The sequence below is a fragment of the Neopelma chrysocephalum genome, unplaced genomic scaffold (assembly GCF_003984885.1).
Source record: "Neopelma chrysocephalum unplaced genomic scaffold, ASM398488v2 Primary Assembly neopelma1_44, whole genome shotgun sequence".
NCBI classification, from domain to species: Eukaryota; Metazoa; Chordata; class Aves; order Passeriformes; family Pipridae; genus Neopelma; species Neopelma chrysocephalum.
In genome coordinates this window covers 10,907,214-10,925,424 of record NW_020897703.1, presented here as the reverse complement: position 1 = coordinate 10,925,424, position 18,211 = coordinate 10,907,214, and the positions used below count along the sequence as shown (strand labels likewise).

Genomic DNA, 18,211 nt, shown 5'->3' with positions numbered 1-18,211 from the left:
ACTCTAGAAGTATCCCATTAATAATACTCATAGATGTGAATATTAACATATTCGCCCCTCTAAAATAAAAAAACGTTAATAAATACAGCATTTTAGTAGATTTCTTCATGTTTCACTCTGCAGAACCAACATTTCTTCCTTATAATATGGTGGCATGATAAGAGACTTATGGCACTCATAGGGATTCCAGTCTGTCAAAAGAAGTCATGGAAGGATAAGACCATTACTTCAACAAATTTTCCCAAATGGTGAATTAACATAATCCTAAGAGATAACCTACTATCCAGGCAACTTATTTTTTAAAATAACTTGAAGCAGAAGCCCAGCATATATGAGACATGGCACAGCCCCTGTCTCACACAGTAGACAATAGGAAAAATGCTAACAAATTCTCTGCCCCTGGGCACCACACAAACTAACACACTAATGAATGTGGGTGCAGCTCCTTTGGGAGTTGATATGATTACCACCACAGCTACTGATACACGTCTTTCAAAACTTGGAGGTGTACTCATAAACCTTATTAAGATATCAATGGAACAGTCAGACCTTCCATTGGCTTATTAATGAATTAAAATAGCACAAAACACACACATCCATTCGTTTTGGCATATCAAAAACAGGTAAATCCTCAAAAGACGTGCTGGTTGTCTTTTTTTTCCCCCAGAAGCTACAAGGAAAGGCAACAGTAACTGGTGTAGAAGTTACAGCTACTCAACAGCACAAAGGAAGAATCCCTCTGCGGAACACTCAGAAGGCAAGTGATAAGAAAGCACTGGTCCAGGTCCAGCCTTCCATAGCAACATATGGACACAAAATTATATGCCAAATATCTTGCTCTCCATTCAGAGTTTATTTTTTCAGTAGATATTTCAGCAAGCCCAGAGGCATTTGATGCAACTTCACTGCAACGTACAGATTATAGACGTATTGTACAGTTTAAGCTCTTCACACTCAAGAATGACTTATCCAAAAAATATGGCAGATTATGAAAATAATTATCTCCCTACAAATTAAAACATTATTTCAAGTATGCTTGAACATGAAGTTAATATTTTCATTATTATCCATAGAGAAATGAATGTTCTAGAAAGGTCTACTAACAGAATTCCATAATCTCCTTTTGTATAAAACCAGATACCGTGAAATGAGGTATTTCTATTTTTCAAATACATGTAGGATTCAACCAAATAGGTCAACACCAAAAATAAACTGAAATCAGTTGCTGCTGAAATGAATGGAAGCTCAATCCAAAAAGTCAACCATCACTTACTTACCTAATACTGATAATTATTTATAACTCATTTACAATAAGAAAACTAGTATAGCTATATATTGCATGTATTTCACATAAGAATTCTAAAAATAAAAACATAAACCTACTTGTTCTTACAAGTCAGCATATCTTCATTAGATCAGATCCTTCCTCACTGAAATATTTGGTGCTGATTTGGAATTACTTTAACTTCCATTATTTGTTAATATTTCTCTACCTAGCTAATTGTTTTCTACCTCCAATGCCTTATGACTGAAGGATGTTAATTTAAAAAAAAAGTCAACTAAGTAGACTATAGATCACAAATATTAGGCATATACTTGATATATATATAGTCAACTGATATTGAATACCTCTGCTACGATAATATTATTATTTTGAATATTAATATTTAAAAGAAATGTGTCAATATTTATTGCCTTAATCTCTACATTTAGTATATCAAAATCATGTAGGTGGACAAATAATGATGTCCACCAGGGAGGGGGGAGGGTGAGGAGCAGGAGGGTAGAGACACAGCAGTAGGAAACTGAAATTTCAGTATTTTAGAGAAAAATACATTAGAAAATTAATCAAGAAAATTCTCATTCTCTTTGCAGTTGTACTGCCTTTCTAACAGTTTGCAATAAAAACAGGAATCCCCATAGGTTTTGTATAGAAGATACCAGAACAGATGAAGTGGGAAGAGAAGTCCAGTAATTAGAAGTGGAACAGATTATCTTGCCTTTTCTGTAAATAATTGCCTGATCACAACATTTGGAAGAGCCCTGGATTTGCAGAACATGTGACTCACACTCCTGTCCTCTTTCTCATCTATTTTGTGTTCTTGCAGCTGAGAAAGGACTTGCACACCTGCACAACCAACAGTTGAGATTTTACAGCTATTGTGCTACACTGTTCCACACATTTTTTTCAGTATTTCTATTCCCAAATCAAGTGACCTCCAGAAGTACTATACTAGTATAAAAGCATGTTTGTTAGCACTGGCTCCTTGTCAAGTCTAAGCAATTAAATAAATTATGGAACATCCTTTACTATATTTAGAAGAAATATGTTGGCTGCAGTACAACTGCAATTTGCTATTATCTATAGATAGTATGGAAGTATTAGTCATTAGTTTCTTAAAAGAGATAATTCTCTAGACTTCTAAAGCAACGAAGACTATTTGTTTGACTGCGAAAGACTGCTGTGTTACAGCTAAACACCATCGAGCTCAGTAAGTTGGATTTTATTCTAATAAAACAATAATAACTATTAATAACCCTAACCCTAACCCTGCCTGCATTTAGGTCAGCTGGAGTTTTGCAGTCTATTCCTGTTTCTTTTTCTCAGAATCTCTTGGCTGGCTCAAGCTTCTCCCTCTGACTGAGTGAGCAGCTCTGCTCCCTGCTCTGTTCTTATCTGCTTCTAGGAAACACTGCTTTGGAGTTGTTTTCACTTTGAAGTTTTCCAAGTATGACAGCAAAAACAGCTGCATTTTTTCAGCTCTTTATTCTCTTGCCATCTGGACTAATGGAGATCTTTCTGAAATCCTTAGGATCCTTTTTCTTGATTTACTTAAACCAGTTCACCCCCTGCCTTGCCTTTTCCCTCTACCAATAAAAAGGCACAGTAAGAGAAGGCATTTGCTTTTCTGCTTTTTTCAGTCACCCTTAACTGAAAACATGACATCACCTAATGCCTACTGAAGTCATTATCTTGTCCAGAGCATGGTGCAACTTCTTGAACAGTCTCCATTTTTCTCCTCAGTGCACATTCTTAAGTGCTGCGCATCAAGCATGTGAGTGTCCCAGGATGAAGCACTGCACTCCCTTCCCTCTTGGTTCAGGATTCTGACTTAAGACAAGTTTTCTTACAAACTGAAGCTTCACTGATAAAAGAAAAACAGAGCAAAAAAGCCCACTTTACATAACCTTGAAAGTTTCACAATTTTGAAGAAGGGATTTAGTTGCAGTTAGCTTTTTAGAGAGTCTTATCACTTCAACTCTCATATAACCTGATGTTTCTCAGAATCCATCGCTTATTCTGAATTCTGTCACCACTGAGCTCATCATCTAACCCTCACTGAGTCTCAGCATAGACTTTCATTCAGGAGGTACTGAGCTGCTATCCATTAAAACCAAACTAGTCTGTCACTGGGAACGCTCTGGGTGATGGTTTTGTTATTAGTCAGTCAAAACCATTATACTTAACTTTTAAATTTGGGTGATTTATGTCTGCAGTTGTCTTCTTGCTCCTTATTCCGCTTCAATATGCCAGCCCACTAGCTCAGCAATGCTACACACAAAGGTAACAGAGGTCTAGACACATATGCACCCTCACAGATGTGTCTAATCACTTAACCACATTAGACGATTTCCAATGCTCATAAAAGTCATCGTAGCTCAGAGAATTTCATGCCTCATTTGCTTTTCCCACATAATACACAATCTCCTCTAAATAATACAGTTACCCAAGTTGCTTTTATTTTGGTAAGTTCTTCTATTGGTATCACTCCCTAAATATCCTTCAGATAATAGATTGCAACAACACCTAATTTAGGTTGTTTAAAATGGTCTCAAAATATCAGCAATGGAAATCCAGATCTCCACTGAATGAAATCCATTTTCCTTCCAATGACAATATTCAAATTTTCAGAAATTTCAAAAGAAGTTTGAACATTCAGTCCACCCCTTTTCTATCCAAAAAGTCACAATACCAGTCACGATCTTCTCCTTACTTGCTATCTTTTCCATAGCTAAGTACATGCTTTTAGAAGAAACACAACCTCTCTGTTTAGAAATAAAAAACTATGAGACAGGGAAGCCAGGCAGATTTAAAAATCTTCATAATATAGTCCATGTAGCCTACATTCCACGTGGAATTTAACTGCTCTGCCACGGCATAGGGCATGCAGCATACAAGCACCTGTCCAAAAGAAATCAAACATGTAAAAGTTTGCTCTAACTGCTGCCCCTAACTAAAGTCACATGAACATCTTCATAGGATATCTTGGAGGATTTCAACTTTCTCCTAATCAGATGCCATACAACATCTTTTTTTCAGAGCCCACACTCTCTGAATAGCCACAGCAAGGGATGACTCGGAGCTCTGTTTCTCAAGCTTGACAAGTTACCAGAGCACTCTGTACCACTGTACCAGGAAACACAAAAAGTGCAGAGACCTCACCCTACGCAAGAAAGTAGGAGCCAGACTCAGCACTTCTTATCAACTAAAAATACAAATAAAGGTACTTTAACCTGCCAGCAAAAAGAGCACAAGAGTTGCCTTTCCGACAAAAGTTCTTAAGGCCATTTACAAATGGAAGACAGACACTACAAGTTCACCGGTGCCTTACAATATTCAGAAGCTGCATAAGTTTTTGCTGTGACCACACAATCACGAATCATTTTAGCAAACCAAAAGCATAATGAAACACAGACCATGTAGTTCCATAAAGGCTTCCCACTATTAAACAATGTCACGATGCTTACCTTAGTCCCTAAGGTTATAATCCACCTCCCCTGCAGCACTTAAACACAGCTTAAGGCTTAGAAGTAAATAACTCTTTCATTTCAACAAGGTGCTTTCGTGACTTTGGGTGCTATGGGACAGCAAGCAACCAGCAAGTCTGAACAAATCTGGACTATTGTAATTGTGTGCTTAGCTTTAATTATCCTTGAGAAGAGTACACCATGTGTCTAAAATGTGGCCCCTGATTCTTGGGGCTGTCCTGTGCAGGGCCAGGAGTTGGACTTTAATGATCCTTGTGGGTTCCTTCCTACTCAGAATAATCTGTGATTTTGTGATTTTAGAGGGGTTTTCAACTTCACCCCAGAGGGAGGGTAGCCTGCTATTGACATCACCAGATCAAATGTAATCTAAAATACTGATAAAACTCTATTTCAGTGGAATTTTCTTAGAATTAAACTTAAAAGGGTTACTTGCTAGCTGGCTGCTGTAGAGCTGCATTTTAGGTAACTTCTGGGGAAAAAACCAAAAAACAAAAAATGAGAAGAAATGGTGTCTGCTTGAATTTTTTGAAGAGTTCATAAGAGGACCTCAGAGCACAGGGTTACTGACAGCATGGGGTTATGACATTCAGAAGATCAAAGTCCATGAATCTCAGCTCTCCTGAATTAAGCTGTACTGCTTTACTTATTCTCAAAGTCAGCGCTGATGAATAAGTAAGAACTTGAAAACTTACAGAACTATAACATATGCTATCAACCCTCTATTATTCAGGGAGAATGAAGACAATAGATTTCAAATTAACAGATCTGTTAGCACAGATAGCCACATTTGTGATGTTACTGAACATTAATTAAACACTTGTATCTGACTAGAAACCTTATTCTACTTTTGGGAACCACAGTGCACCAGCCCTTTTGATGCTGTTTTCAAAGAATGCATGGCGTGAACTTCAGCAATTCTACTCTCAGTTACATTCAGAAAGAGAGAAGAAAAAACGAAAGAAATATGTAGCAGAATATTTCTGTTAAATTGAACTGACATCGGACGAAAGGGGAAATTTTTTTAACAAAACATTCAAACTGACTTTTAACAGGATTTTTTTAAAAAAGTCACCTCTAGTTTCCCAGAGACTAATTAATATCACTTTAATATGATTTATTGCACAAATTAAATGTAATCAAACAGTATACTGAAAATAAAGGCAAATAAACAGAAGGTGAGAGTCAATGTAAAAAAAGAATGAAAGCATTTTTAAGATACATGCCATGCAGCCTGCATCTACTTTCCATTACGACACCTGACACCAGGAGCAGGCTGAGCGTCCCTGCCACCCCGACACTTCCCTTGAGGGAGCACAGGGAGTCAGACCAGTTGTAAACAAACTGGCACAAGCCAACAGAAGAGAAACTTTCCTTCAACCAGACCAGGTTGAGCTGATGTCATGGCTGTGAAATAGAGAGTACCAGGATGGGGGCAGCTGAAAGGAAAAATTTTGTGAGCACTGATGTTTCGTATTCTCATCCAGACTCACCTGAACTAACCTGCATCTTTCATGCAGATGAATTTCATGCCTGCCACACTGTGTTTCTGGTTATGTCTCAGGACAGTATCTGTTCAAATTGACAACATGGTAGTGTTAACTTGAGTTCACCTTATGAACAGAGAAATCCTGTCCTGCATTCACAGAATAGTGATTCCTATTTGTGCTGTACTACAGTCAGTTCCTGTTCTCTTTTGTATACTTTGGCATAATTCATTTGTCCTGTTCTTCAAAGAGAAGACCATCTATTAGTTCTTAAAGTCAGTCTGTTCATTCTTCTCTTTTAAAATTACTGTGATCCCATCAGCTCTCTCATTGCTCTTCACAAGTGGCAACAGATCTGATATTTTCATCCATTCAGGTATCCTTGCATCGCATTTGTCAGAGCCAGTGCTTTGAAGATTCTAGTTCATAGAGACACTGACCCGTTCTTACAGGGTCAGAGTAATAACATCTTTGTTATTTATATGGATGACTGTCACATTAACACAATTTGATCTTTCTAACCAAAAGTAGTGCAAAAATGGCACCATGCAACCCAAACTTCTTGGCTTCCTCAGACTTTCACAGAATAACAATCCACCTTTTTATCTGGTAGTCTCTAAGTATTGTAAGTGCACTAACAGAAAGATTCCTTAAAGTCTGATGCTTATTTCAGTCTCATTTTTCCTACAGATTCACATTACTCTTTTTTCATCACTCTTAGCAATTTAAACTACTTTCCATTTCCTACCTGTACCTACAATTCTTGTGCTTGAGTCCATAAGAATTTTATAGTTTAGTCAAATTATCCTTGCCACACTTCCTAACTTGCCTCTGCCATGGGAAAGTTTGCTGTTGTACTCTTATTAGGGTTTCTTTAGAGGAACATACAAGCCTTTACAGTATGCTTGATAAAAACGATATCCTGATAAGGGTACCTTACAGAAAAAAATCCACTGAATCCTCTTTTCAAAATTACTTTCACTACTGGTTGTTTGGTGCATTACCATGTAGCAACATTTTGCTGCAAACTTAAAAATCAGACAAGATGGCTATTCTGCCATCTTTTTTCTAATAAAAAGCAACTCCTCCTCACATCTAATAAATTTGCTTTGCATTATCTCAAAAATAAGTGTAAGATTTCACTCTAATTTTAAAAGCAATAATGAGTACTTAATATTCAGTATTCTAAATGCTAGTTTAAAGACAAATCTAAGCAGCATACATGCTCCACCTTGCCTTCTGGAACAGGCAGATACACTTCCCTCACCCTTTCACTTTCTAAATCCCTGATTATATACTATGGTAAATAACTAAGCCTAAAATTCTGAGTAGTGAGAAAGAAGCAACGAACACTTCACCTTTTTTTTTTCTCCTCTGTTCTGATTCCTGATTTAAGAATGTGCCCAAATTCCCAATCACTGGGCTTTAAATTATTGTTTTAAAAAATTCTTAAATCTCAAGAGTACTACACACATTTAACCTAACTTCACACTTAGCAATAGGCAAGGCTGTAGTAAGAGAGGCTTTTCTGACTGAAAGGCAATGCCAATTTTACAGGAAGTATATGGTTTGAAATGTGACTTCCTATATCTAAACAATTCACAACTTAATAATGATAGTTGAAACTATGTAATTCAAAGAAAGGATGTTTTCATTGTGTGAAGTGCAAAGAAACTGGCAAAAGGCATCAAGGAGGAAAAATACTGCTCATGCAAAGGCATGGCTTCCTCCCCCTAGTGATGTTTCTAGTAGCTATAATTCCACTTACTGCAACAGGGAGAGCAAAAACCCTGAAATGCACCCAGAATATTGAGGAGAGAATTATTTGTGGACGATTTTGAAATCACAGATGAAGGCATTCGATGAGTATACTTTTAGACATAAAGAAATCTTAAAAAGACTCTATAATATACCTCTGCTTTTCCCTGTTAATTGGTTTATTTGTGAAACCAAGGGAAGCAAGATTGGTTTTATAAACTTACAACAGGGAGGTACAATGTGTGATGTACAAAACTCCAGCAAAAACTTGGATCTATTACCCTGGTGCAAATCTGCCAGGATTCCTTTTAAGTTGACAGAATCACAAGGATTAGCAGCAGTACAAGTGTGAAATTTGGCTGATTAACTTCAGCAGGAGGAGGACTGTGTAGAAGCAGCAGCTGCCAGGTCAGACACTATAGCTAACCTTTCTCAAAGCAAAGCAATAGTAAGAGGATGATACCAAGGTATTTGTTGTCAGTTGCACTCATTTTGATACTACATCAACAGAAATTGCTACATGCTCTTTGTTGACTAATAGTTCTCAAACTGCTGCACAAAGAAACTTGGGGAGGACTTGAAATGTACAAACACTGAATGGGAACAGGGGAACAACTACGACATTACACAGATAGCAGCACTTGTAGGAGGAGGAACGCAGCAAGCAAGTCATGCAGGATGACTTGTGGTGCAGGAACAGCACTGCAGGTTACCCGCTCCTCTGTTTATTACCACATATACTGGACAACACTTTACAGCTCTCCGTCCATTTCTATGCAGATGTCTGTATTATAACATCTTGCATAAGTATCTGCTACAGAAGCATACTAAATTTGGCAAGAGACGGTTGCAAAGATAGGGATGAAAGACCATCTCCTTAGTTAAGGTCAAGGCTTATACGTTCTGGTGGATACACCAGACACAGTTTCATGTTAAGCATGCATTCCAGAATGGGTTTAAAATAGGACACATTTCCCCAAAATTCAGTCTTTCAGAGTGAAACCATGCCCCAAAATACACGCACTGCCGTTATAACCTAAGGATTCTAACCAAAGTCCCTAATTCAGGAGCTGAAGTTCCTTAAGCACCTGATTACGTAGGCAGCTCTGAACTTGCATTTTGCAGTTGCAGTTCAATCACCAACAGGAGCCCACATTTTTTTAACGTGGTCACTTTCAAGAGACAGCATAAGTGATCTCCCTCCACTTCACTGGCAGTACCTATACCCTTGGAACTTCTGTGTCCTTTTTCCAGAATTTTCAACACAGTGCTATGGAAGTATTCGATATAAGAGTCTGGGTGAAACTTCTCCATTGCTACAGTATATGCCTGTCAGCACAGGAGATCAGACAACTGAACTTACCATTAACTTGCTTTTATGGACTTTTATCAGGAAAATGCATGATGACCTTAGCTGGTTCCAAAGGAGAAGATTCTTAGGCATTTGAAAAAGTGTAGTCAGAGTGGAGGAAATACAAGAAAAAGTCCATTTGCCAGTAGTAGAATGTTTAGATTGATGAGGAAAATGTAACTTATTCTAAATCTACTTCAAAGATCTGACACGTATTAAGTTTTGGGTTTGTTTTTTGTTTGGTTTTTTTGTTTAAGTTCCATTTCACAATAAGTTTTGCAAAGACAGTTTTTAATCTTACATCTTTCTACCAACACAGAAATTCAGGCTTGTACAACTCCTTTTCACCAAGACGTGAAATTCAAACATCTTCTATTAAACACTTCTAAAAGTTACACTAAAAAATAAAAGTCGTACAAAGTGAAATTTAATCCTCAGATGTCTTTTCTATTATTAAAGAATGGAAATGTATGTCACATATTTCAAATGCTTTATGGAATGCACATGTGAATTGAGTACCATGACTGACACTTCAATTAAAAAAAAAAAAAAAAATAGGTATGTCTTTAGACAACACTGGAGTCAGAATAGAAAATAACCATAAACGTTTTCCTTTTTTTCCCCACATTTAGCATCACTGATTGCAACAAAGGACTCCAGAAGAGCAATCTTTCAACATGAAAAAAAATAGAGGAAATATTTCTTCCACACAAACTGAGAAGCAGTCATCCTGTGGCATGAGATCTCAGCAGCAGCACAGTATTTAATTCTTGGTATGCATGATGAAGGATATGAAAAATTAACTTAAAATGGGAATAAGAGGAAATCACAAGAGCAACTGGATTCTAGTGTGGCAAGCATTAGAAAACCAGCTAATTTGAGATTGTAAATTTCTGTGCCTACAAGAACAGTGGTTTGGACAAGATGATCATTGCCCAGTATTTCTATTTGTGTATGTACATATTCAAATAAAACAGTGGGGAAAATCTGTAAATCAATCTAAAACTACCTGGTCTTTATATATTGGGCTAGTTATAGATTGATAAATCCCTCCATCAGGCAGTGGTGCAGAGCTAAAAAGACTTAGACAAAAACTACAGAAAATAAAAAAATACCTGGACATTTTGTCTGAAAAATCTTCAGTGCCCTTGGTCATGCAGTGAGAAATATGAAAAAAGGCATAAATAGTAAAAACGTTTGATGTGTTTCCAAATAGCATTTGAGGTGCAAGAATGAGGGATTGACCTGCCAGAGTAGCAACTAAGGTGAAGGAGGAAAAAGCCTGTTTAATAGAAGCCTAATAACCTGGCCACAGCATGAGGGACAAATCTCAAAGTATTAATGTATCCCTTACATGAAGGAAGGACTTATCAGTCCCTCTCTGATAAACCTTATTGTGTTGAGCAGTAGGTATCTTTTAACTGGAAAAGGATTTACAGATTGAAAAGAGACTGAGGTAAAGCAAGCTCTGGGAAGTCTAGGAAATATAAAAAGTTAAATATGGACACTCTTGGAACAATACATGACAGATGTAGAGGCAAGAAGAGGTACAGGTATTTAAAAGACTTCTGAGGTGAAGAATTCAGAAAGGTCTGGAGAATAGAGAGAACTGAAATTAAAAGATATAAGTGAGAAAAACAGGTCTGAACATTTTGAGGAAGCTTCTTGACATCAAGATTATTCTGGGTGATATTTAATGTTCACGGTGGCAGCCTTTTTTACCTGAACCAAACTGCGGAAATAATCTCTCAGGGGAATTTGAGATTGTCAATCACACCTGTATTTGTATCAAGAGTGAATAAAATGGTGCTGTATATACAAGAGAAGCAATTCCACACTGACGAGGAGAGGATCAGATGACCAGCAATGGGTACCATGATTTGCAATAGGGTATTTATAGTCAAACTTTCATTTTATGAAATACAAACTAGGCCTTGTTTGATTTCAAAGAGGCTATATCTTCCACAAAGAATTTTATCATTTTGGTCAAGAGATCAATTAAAAAAAAAATCATCAGAGGCAAACAAAACCACAAACATATGCTACAAGCTAATTTTAGCCATGTTCCCAGAGCAGTGTATTTTATCGGGTCCATTCTACAGCACAAAACTAGGTCCTTCCCCCACAAAGTTGTCAAAAGCTTAACATTATAACATAGAAATAGCTCAATATTTCTTTGTATAGAGTAGTAAAAGGCTTTAGTTTAAGAAATAAGATCACTTATTACTGTCTGAAATTTCCATTTTTATTTTCTAATGGCACTTGCAGTTTTTTGCATTTGAAGTGCAGAAAACAATATAAACACTAACAAAATTACTCTGGAATTATGTACCTATTCCTGCAGAGAAGTAAAGCAGAAAAACTTTTTATGCTTCTGTCAAATTTGGTTGTTGACAATTGAACAGTTCAGTAGTTCTCAATACAGCAGCAGTTGCAAATTCTGGGAAAAGAAGGTTGCTAAGATTCCCTCCCATCCTGCAAGTGGAATTTTCCACTTTATATAAATACTATTTTTGTCAAAGCATTTTCTACAGAGTCATGATACCACTGCACATGAAATGGAAAGTTCCACAGCTGTAATGAAACTGGGCACTTTTGTTCAGGGTACACTTTTATTTTCATATTAAGGACAAACATGCATCATAGTCAAGAGCAGTGTTGCTAATCTTTGCAGTAAATACAAAATTTACAATTTTATTCCTCAATATCAGTGGTATCTGATTTTAAATGCTAATTTTCCATAATGCATTCCTAGCAAAGTTCATGATAAAACACCCTGAGCACAGCTGCTAGGTGCCATGCCCCTTACACCTACTGTAAGAGTTTGCTTGCATGGAAAGCACTGTGAGCTGAATCAACAAAAAGCAGAAAGAGCCTTCATTTAGGGGCATTAGGATTTGTGCAAGTTGCAACAAAGCAAGATATTTATCAAAGGATTTATATTTACTTTTTCTACAGTGAAGGCAACTTTCAGCCATTATTACCGGACACATCAAAACATTTGATTAAAAGCTGATCACTGAATCATGGAAAGTAAGGACAGCCAATCTCAAATCACCCAATCCATCTACATGAAATAGAACAAGAATTCTACCTTAAATCTACAGTGTCAGTCAAACTCCACATTATTTGAAAATTGCTTTACCATAAATAGCACTCAGAACAGAGGGACAATAAGTAAAGGTAAGTGAAAAGCTGGCAGGAGAAGGAAAAAAAAACACTGCTCGTGGTTCCGTGGAATTTGGCGTATTTTCTGTATATGTGTGTATCTCAAAAAGAAAATCACATCTTTGAACAGATCTACTGACTAGAAACTACAAAAATTCCTAATACATCTCATAGTTAAAAGAAGGGTATGGAAAATTATGCAATATTTGCAGAGTAAATAGCAAATAATGGCAAGTGTCAAGAACTTGCTCATAGTCTGGAACTTTAATTACTTGAGAGAAAATTACTTGAGAGGAAAATAACTAGATAGATCCTAGTTGTTAATTGTGCAAACTAATTGATGGAGTTATAACAATTTCAAAGTTCATCCTTCAACAGCAACTAGATGTTGAAAGAACTGTTCTGTCTAATACTGGTGAGAACAATTTAGACATATGGCCCACCTTTCCCTGAAGGTCTGGAATCCCACTGCTTCAAGTTTCACTTATAATGGAAATTTTACAATTACAAAAGTATAAACACATACTTGCCTTGCAAAGAAAATTGTCACTGGTGCTAAATCACAGCAAAAAAAGAATTGTACATAAATTTCAGTTGTCAGAAGAGTTTATAGGGCTGGACTTAAGGGCACTAATAGCTTTGCTTGTAGGTTGAACAACTTCGGCAATCAGTGACATTTAACACACACAACTTGTCAGAAGGGAAACTCTTCCCAAAAGATTCAAATAAAGGGAAGAGGACCGAAATAGGATATAAAATTTCACTGATTGAGTGAGCAGATTTGATTCCCCAGAATCAAGCCTGAGAGGATACTGACTTAAGCAGGCACTGCTCAGTTTGAGGTCAGTCTGGAGTTACCTGGTGGCCTTCAGTGACATGCAGTCACATTTGGCACTATTACATATGTACCTGTCCTCAGGAGAGCACATAGGTACAGAGAAGCCTTCAGCACTTGTATTATAACCACTGTGCAAAAAGGAGCCTGTTAGTCTCAAGTGCTGCTGTTAGCCTGTCTCTCATGAAAAAAATAAATTCATTTCATTAAGTGACCTGGCAACTACAGTCCCACACTTCCAGTGACCCGTACCAATTAACCTCATCAAGAACATTTATTTGCCCAGGTTTGTTTCAGTCTCATATACATTTCCACTATTCTTTCTTCTTTTAGTGCTTTACAGATAGTTGAATATATCTGACAAGTGAATGCGTAGGTTAAAAGTAAATATGACAGAAATCTTGATATTTGTGAATTTCTCTGCAGTGCCTTTCAGCTGACAGTCAAGCACGTACAGTTTTCTCAGCTGCTTGTCCTGACATCACACCAATGTGCTGGCGGCAGAATTGCTAAGAGTATGCAAGATAAGTAACTATTCCCCATCTGACTGGTATCTGTCCTCAGCACCACGTGCCTACTGGTGTTGGTAACTCTCACAGCACAGCAGGAGACCCTGCCTTGAGGGGCCCCACCCCACCCACGGCGGCTTGTTGTCCCGAGAACCTGCTCCTGTAAACATCACACATTTCATCATTGAAGCTTAACACAAAATAAGTTCAAGCACTGATCTGGAAGACACCCCTTGCAGAGAGCCACATGAGTGCTTTCCACAAAGAGCTTCCTGAAGCAGTCCATATTTTGAAAGGTACATGTTTGAATAAGCTTTAAAAAAATATAGGAGAAAACATCCAAGACAAAAATGTCATTAGTTCATTCAAACTAATACTGAACTTTTCACAGGACAGCTATGAAGCTGTTAACACCAAGTAATAAATAGCTTGTAGGAGTGCTATTTGAAATGTTCCAATGTTAATCAGAGCAGTGGCTGCATCGCTCCCTTAAGTAGATCTGCTCTCAAACTGTACAGCAGAAGATGTCGTAAGCAAACAAAGGAATAAATGCTATAAGATCTCAGCTTAAGTTTTGTCACACAAGTCAACATATGAAAGGTTGGAGATGATGTAGGTTAGAATTTCAGTTTCACTAAGAGTTTTAAGTCTAATTAATTGGGAGTGTCAATAACTCTCTTATTTTATTCGAATTACATGCATTCTTTGGGTTCATCTACAGACTTTGAAAACCAAAAGACTGCTCAGAAAGCTTTTATATCTGAAAGAAATTAAAATAAAAATGAAAATTAACTTTCATCAAGAAGTGGATGTGTTTCATAGTGCAAGCATCTAAATTATTAGAATAAAACAAATACACTAACGTTATCTTCATTAAGGAAGGACCCATGGATCTATGAGTAACCAAAGACCACATGGGTATCTGTCCAGTTCTCTGAAGTCTAAAACAGACATCAGATGGTACCCTGTGCTGTTGTCAGTGAATGAAGCTGTTCTGTTTGCCAGCATTAAGAGAGGGTTTGTGTGATGCTGTCAAGTCAGACTCTGAAGAACAACTGGTTGCACTTTCCATTTCCATCTTTCTCATAGAAGAGAAAAGCCTTCTTTGATAACAGACAGTTCAAACACTCGAGAACCTCATATTCAATAAATGAGGTGACACTTTTACAAAATACGGAGCACTAACATGATACATTAACTGGAGAAAGTGGCACTCCAATTCAGTTAATTTAAGATTACAAAAGGTGTCTTGGTACACGCTGCACTGACAGCATGCATACATACATATTAAGAGGCAGAATTCCCACAGTACATCCAGCACCAACAGTTCATATAGATTTGTCAAATATCAGACACTAATTACTTAAAATAATAGTTTTATTTTCCTTAAATAATCTGTAACTACTTTTAAGAATGAATTGCCTCATTTAGCATGTCTCAACTACATAAAACCTACTATAATTCCTATTCTCCCTGCTTTAACATCAATCATCCTTTTTTGAAATTTTTCTCTCATAGTTGGTTTCCAGCACTAGTCTCAGCAGCGTTCAGTCTGATTTTTCTCACAGCTTTTTCCCCATTAATTACTTTCAATTTTACATGTCAGTAAAATATCCAAACCCCTGGCCACCATGGGATTGATATCTAAACCTAATGATAATTCCTCCCAAACCGATTTTGATTTTATTATTTGTAAGAAAAGCACTGCCCTTTCTTTGTTAACATATTTCCTTTTCAGATGAGCACCAAAGCCAGATGAGAACTTTAATTTTTATCCCCTTTAGGAATGGATCCCACTTTTCTAAAGCAACTCTTGTTCTCTGTTCCATCAAGAAACTGAGAAAAAAGCTTGAGCTCCTCTCCAGGTGGCACATACATACAAGGAGCTCTTCACTTTTCATGCAATTCATTCCATTAGAGATGGTGAACTACAGTTTCCTGTTGAATTTTAAAGCAGTACCTCATGTATAATTTATAAAAGCTGCCAATTGTATCAACCTTACTTTTTCCGGTATATTTTCTGCTTCAAAATGTCCCGTGCTGTTATTCTACAGCCATAAGTGCAGTATCTATTACTGGCTCTAAGTGACATTGCACTGGCATCCATTTTGTTGCTATCAACAGTCACTTGAACATTACAAATTTTCTGGCTGACAACATCACCTACTGCTTTGTTGTTACACTTAAAGTAGCCATGGAGACAAAAGAACAGCTGAAAAGCAATTTTAATGCTTGAGAAATGGTTATTCTTTAGTAATTGGATGGTACTTGTCGGTATGGAATCTAGGGGTTTAATGGAAGTTATTTTATATAGTAAGTTTTGAATCAAAGCCTTGCTCAAAAATAAAGACAAATACAAAAGAGAGTTGTGTTTCCTCCTGCCCATCCTAGTTCTGCTGGCAACGAACAGAGGGAGAGGAGACTGTCTCCCTGCTGTGGCACAAGAAATAAACACAGCAGAAGTTGACTCCAGTCCCATATCCTGGATACAATCATCGCACCAAGATGCTTACCTTATTATCTCTTCATATTTGCAAAAACACTCAAAGTGGGAAGGAATAAGGAAGTTCCATGCTTCATCTTCTTCACCAAGTAAAGTGCTTCACCACCTCAAGTAAAGTGCTGCTCCAATGATAGGAACACAACACAACTTTGGAAAAAAATTGAGGATCCTCTCCTTGAACTTTTTCCTCTAGCCACACAGATCTGTTTTCTCTCTAGTATAACCCTTCCTACATAGACTATGTGCAGAAGTTCAGACTAACAGCTGAATCCCACTGCTCTCTGCTCATAATCCATTAACTCACATTACAGTGTAACTTGCAACTGATGGGAATTGAGGGCACTCAGCCCTGGGATACTTGGCACCTTTCAGATTCCAGTCCTAGATGTTTAAATCCTTCCATGTTCCCACAGCTCCTGCTCCTGACTGGACAGAACATGTGGGATCAAAGTAAGTATTACATTTTCTATCTTAAATTCTGTTGTTGGTGAGTTAGAGAATTTATAAAGATGATTATAAATAGCAGATTATCCCTGGTTTGGTACAAACAAAATGCAGTAAAGCAGAGTCTTGTCCTGCAAAGCCAACTAGCAGACAAAGCATGCAGCTGTCAGGGACAGCTGAAGGAATATTTTCCTATCCAAGAGCCTTCCCCTCACCCTCCACTTGACACTGCTGCCTTGCTCCCAGCACCTTATTGGCAGCATGAACACAAAACCTATCCCCATGGGCTGCTGCCTGATCCTCCCCCAGCAGCAGGAGCAGCTTTAACTCCTTAATTTAATGCCCCATGAGCAGCCCCTGACTTGTCTGTTCCCATGAGGCAAGATAATACAGTCAGGAGGAAATGTTCTAGCAAGACAGCAAGTGAAAGGGGATAAGGGACAAGAGGGAAAGGAAGACTGAGAAAGATGATTCTTCCTCCTCCTCACCAGACTTCCCTGCTGAAAGACTCCTGCATGCCCTTTTCCACTCACTGAATTGTCTCGCCCCGCTGCCTTTGCTCCCCACAGCCCTGACATCCCACTTGAGACTCCTTTTACCTCTACAGCAGCCTCTTGCAAACCCTCAGCTTTCAACAACCTGGCCTCTATGCCAAAATACATTTTGTTGACACTTCAGAAAGAACACTTCACACCGAAGATTATGATCTTTTACTCACATTGGACAAAATCTGCTTTTGCTAAGAAGCCTTGAATTGACTTTGGAGCTCACACAGAAGCAAAAATATTAAATGTTAATATACGAAAGAACAGGCAGGCTGGAACAGCGGAGGTCTGTTCCTCTAGCTTGGAAGTTTCCAGCTGAGTGAGAACATTCTAATGATAAACTGAAATTAAAAACAGATTGATTCTAATTTTACAAATTCAGTGATCTATAGCAAAGGTACTTAAAGTGGAAATAAAATTCTTTTTTGTTCTTTTGAGCAAATACTTTTCCATGGCTTGAGGGAGAAGAGAGACAATGATGAAAAAAAGTTTTTATTACAAGTATTTAATTCAGCACCTCAGACATCACTCATCTACAGTTACTAAAGGACATTAGGCAAACAATCATAACAAACAACAAGAGTGGGAATATTTTATCAAAATATTAATCAAATATTTCCTCAAATTTTCAATTTCATCGAAAAGAGGGCATGACAATATTTTAAATAAGGTACTTCCCCACTCTCATGAGTTTCATTATTCCAACCTCAGCTTTGCCTCAGCAGGTCCTGCTCCAGACTTTTTCAATCACACAGAGATTGCACAGCTTAAGCAAATGACCTGGGCAGATGCCCAGCAAGACAGGAGCTCATTTCAAAAAGAGAGAATGCTCTTCTCTCACAGA

General features: G+C 37.6%; 1 protein-coding gene across 9 annotated transcripts in view; it reads right to left on the bottom strand.

The window, feature by feature from the left end:
• Nucleotides 1-18,211, bottom strand: part of ZNF385B (zinc finger protein 385B) — a 166,446-nt gene that overhangs the window by 58,943 nt on the left and 89,292 nt on the right. The window contains exon 1 of one of the 9 annotated variants that reach the window (XM_027678437.1): nt 4,750-4,857. The exons of the other annotated variants lie outside the window; for them this stretch is intronic. The gene's annotated coding sequence lies outside the window, so the exon portion shown is untranslated. Of the gene's footprint in view, nt 1-4,749; nt 4,858-18,211 lie in introns of those variants that run through there. 9 annotated transcript variants of the gene reach the window in all.